The following is a 4,687-nucleotide window of genomic DNA, read 5'->3' as shown; positions in this document are numbered from 1 at the left end:
CTTGGACCCTCCTAGATTCCTTATTAAGTACCTGACTTGGCTAAGGTTAGTACAAGACAAAATTGAGAAAACACTATAAACCTAAGTCCTAGGTGCTCCTGCACCATTCTCCCTAACAAAAGAAAACTGTCACCTCCTTGGGGATTAGATTCTGATCAATGCCTAACTTCTTAAACTCTATATCAAGCACCCATGTAGCTTCAGCATCATTCATAAACTACCATTTGATTTGGTTCTCCCAATAGATTTGATACCTCATCTTCTTAGCGATCCTTGAACTCAACACCTTCTCAGCCTTTGGATTTGGTTTTGTTGGTGATGCAAGGTTGTTTGCATCATCTGATACCTCTGAGAGACTACAATCTAAACCTTTAATTGGTACTTTGTAGGCAACTAAGTCTGCTATGTTGAAAACTGGTTACAATCCTATGTCACTAGGTAGGTCCACCTTGTATGCATTTTCTCCATACTTGGCTAGAATGGCACATGGACCCAAGCTTCTCATTTGCAACTTGTTAGGCACTCCTTGTTGTAGCCTTTCTTTGTTTAGGTGCACCATGACAAGATCTCCTACTCAGAATTGTAGGTTCTTCCTTCCTTCATCAACTTTTTGTTTGATTTTTCCTGTGGTCTCCATTAATGCTTGCTTGATTGATTCATGTACTTCCTTCATTGATTGAGAAAAGTCCTCTACATATCCACTGCTTGTTGTTGCATTACCTAAGTCTCTCAACTCCAAAATATCCCTTTGGTGAACACCATAGACCACTTCAAAAGGGTTCTTGCCGGTGGTCCCATTTATTGTGTCATTGTAAGCATATTCAGCTTGTGATAGCACTTGATCCCATGTTTGACCATATTATTTGGTAAGGTACCTCAATAAGTTTCCCAAACTCCTACTTACCACTTCGGTCTACCCATCTATTTGAGGATGGTAGACTAATCTAAAAGATAGGTTGGTGCCAAGCTTTTTCCAAAGTGTCTTCCAAAAATGACTCATGAACTTTGAGTCCCTATCTGAAATAATTCTCATGGGTAAACCATGTATCCTTACTATTTCCTTAAAGAACAAATGAGCTATTTGGCATGCATCATGAGTAGTCTTGCAAGGCACAAAGTGGGCTATCTTACTAAATTTGTCCACAATGACATAAATGTTGTCAAATCCCTACTTTATCCTTGGTAAACCTACTACAAAGTCCATACTAATGCACTCCCAAGGTCTACTTGGTATGGGAAGGGGTTGGTATAAACCGGCCTTTGAAGAAGTACCCTTGGCCTTTTGGCAAACTATACAAGTCTCTGCATACTTTTTCACATTTTGTTTCATCCTAGGCCAATAATAATACCTCTGAACCAACTCTTGAGTCTTATTGACTCCAAAATGACCACTAAGGCTGCCATTATGCTTCTCTTGTATGAGATTTTCCCTCATTGAGCCTCTAGGCATACAAATATATCTACCTCTAAGCAATAGTCCATCTTGCAAAGTAAAATAAAAAAACTCACTATGGAAATGATTTTGATACTCTTTACACACCTTGTAGGCATTTGAGAAGTCTTCATCCTATGGGCACAGGTCTCTAAAACTATCAACACCTATGCTCCTCAGCTAAATTTCTTGGACTGTCAAGAGTCTTCTGCTCAATGTATCAGCAACCTGGTTTAACTGTCCTTTTTTGTGATTGATTGTGAATGTGTAGGCTAGAATTTACTCCACCCATTTCATGTGTTTATGACTGAGTTTGTCTTGTGAGTTTAGAAAGCTCAATGCTTGGTTGTCCGTATAGACTAAAAATTCCTTAGGAAGGTGATAGTGTCTCCACTTCCTGAAAGCCTGGACTAAAGAATATAATTCCAAGTCATAAGAAGAGTATTTCCTCTTTGCATTACTTAGCTTCTCACTATGGAAAGCTATTGGTCTTTCTTCTTGGCTTAGGACAACACCTACTACAACATTGCTTGCATCACATTCCACTGTGAAGAGTTTCTCAAAATTAGGCAACACTAGCACCGGTTGAGTAGCTATCTTCTCCTTCAAGGTTTCAAAACCTCTATTTTCTTGTTCATTCCACTCCTAATGGTATCTAACATTGGTGCACATATAGCACTGAATTGCCAAATGAACTTCCTATAGTACTGAGTTAACCCATGGAAGCTTCTCACCTCTGTTGCTGACATAGGAGTAGGCCAATTTACTACGGCTTCAACCTTTTTGGGATCCATCTTGAGGTTTACTTGAGACAACACAAACCCAAGGTAAACCAACTCCTTCTTAACAAATTTACACTTGTCCAAGTTCATGGTTAGCTTTTTATCATACAATCTTTGTAGCACATTTTGCAAATGACTGATATGATCTGCCCTATCCTTACTAAAAATTAGAATATCATCTAGATATACCACCACAAATTTACTTATGAAGTCCTTCATCACCTCATTCATGAGTCTCATGAAGGTCCTTGGAGCATTCAATAAGCCAAATGGCATTACAAGCCATTCATAAAGACCCTCTGTTGTCTTCAATGTAGTTTTCCATTCATCACTCTCCTTAATCCTAATTTGGTGGTATCCACTTTTAAGGTCAATCTTGGTAAAGTATTTGGCTTCCCCTAAACAATCCATTAGGTCTTCTATTCTAGGAATTGGAAACCTATATCTGATGGTGATCTTATTTATAGCTCTAGAATTAGTACACAATCTCCAAGTACCACCTTTATTTGGGGCTAACACGGTAGGTACAACACAAGGGCTAATGCTTTTCCTAATTAGGCCTTGGTCTAAAATCTCTTGGATTTGCTTGGCAATCTCAAAATTTTGTTGGGGAGTCATTTTGTAAGATGCCTTGTTAGGTAAGGATGCTCTGGGAATGAAGTCTATTTGATGGCTTATGGTTCTTTTAGGAGGCAAGGTGGCTGACTGTCCATCACTCACTATGCCTTTGAATTTCTTCAATATGTCTTGGACCTCTATTGGTAATTCCAGCTACTCTTTCTTGTCTTCCTCTTTAGGCTTCATTACTAATGCAAACCCTATACCTTCACCTTCCTCAAGTGTCTTCAAGAATTGTTTTTCACTTACCAAAAGAACATTAGGACCTGCTGCCCTCTTTTCACCTTCCTCAAGGATAGATTGAATCTTGAATGTGACTCCATCTTTCTTGAATGAGTATGCATTCTTGGCTCCATCATGAATATATTGTCTATCAAATTTTCATGTTCTTCCCAATAGAAGATGGCATGCATCCATGGGTAGGACATCACATAACACCTTGTCCTTATACCTCCCAATGGTAAAATCCACCCATGCTTGCTCATTGACTAGGAAATGTTGGCCTTTGTTCAACCAAGTAACTCTATAAGGTTTGTTGTGAGGTATCCTTTGTAATTTAAGCTTACTCAGTGCCTCTTCTGACACAATGTTGTCTGTTGACCCTGAATCAATGATCACTTTGCAAACTTTATCTATTATCTTGCATTTGACCCTGAATAATGATCTTCTTTGGCTAGGCTCTTCCCTAACTGGTTCTTTTATCAAAGTTCTCCTTATCATCATGTTGTCACCTACCTCTGATTCTAAGGCAACCTCTGAAGACTTGCTTCTTGAAGAATCTTCTTGAAGATAGTTCACTCTCCTTTCACTACCTTGTGATGATGATCCCTTCTCTGGACACCTATATGATGGATGACCAAGTTGGTTGCAATGGTAACACTTAATTGTTGCAAAATATGAGAAACCTCTACCTTGTCCACTAGATCTTCCTCTAAAACCACTTTTTGATCCCCTTCCTCTATTGAATCCACCTTTACTAGTGCCACTTTCTTGTTGCTCAGTGAATTTAGACTCACCTTGTGTTCTTTGTTAAGAACTTCTTCCTCCAAAGCCTCCCCTCTAGCCTCTATTGTCTTTTCCTCTACATCTGCCCCTATTGCTACTTGATTCGTGTCTTCTTTTCAATTTTTTTTCCACTTTAAGGGCAAGTTGATAGGTTTGATGAATTGTCTTTGGGCTCATTAGATTGATTTCTTCTTGGATGTTCCACCATAGACCATTTTGGTACCTAGCAACTTTGAGACTCTCTTCTTCCACCGCATGAGATCTAAGGCTAAGTTTATGGAACTCCTCTGTATAACTACTGACATCAAGGTCTTTTTGTCTTAAGTTTTTCCTTTTCCTATGAATTTTCACTTCATAGTCATTAGCGAGATAGACTTCTTTGATTTTGAGTAACATCCCTTTCCAAGAAGAGATGGGTGCTTTGCCCATTTTCTTTCTCCCATCTTGCACAAATTTCCACCATGTGGGAGAAGATCCTCTCATCCTTGTCCTGACCACTTTAACTCTTTGGGCTTCAGTTATGCCTTCTATCCATTCTAGGACCACTTTTGCTTCCATCTTACCAGTGAACAATGACAATCCTTCCAGTGATTTACCACTTAAGGCCTTCAATTCCTTTAGGAAAGGTTCTTGTTCTAATACAAGATCATGTTAAGGTACTTTTGCTATCTTTGACACTTCTTTACCCTTCCCTTCTGCTCCTTCAACCTTTACCAACACTTCATCTGCCTTGGTTTCAACCTCACCAAGCTTACTTTCCAATTCTAGCAGTTTCTCCTTCAAGAGTCTATTCTCTTCCCCCTGATCATCTAATTTATTTTCCAACTCTATATTGGTCACCATGTTTTTG

The sequence above is a fragment of the Cryptomeria japonica genome, chromosome 11 (genome assembly GCF_030272615.1).
Source record: "Cryptomeria japonica chromosome 11, Sugi_1.0, whole genome shotgun sequence".
Classification (NCBI taxonomy): domain Eukaryota; kingdom Viridiplantae; phylum Streptophyta; class Pinopsida; order Cupressales; family Cupressaceae; genus Cryptomeria; species Cryptomeria japonica.
The sequence above is the reverse complement of the archived record's forward strand: the minus strand, read 5'-3'. Positions refer to the sequence as shown.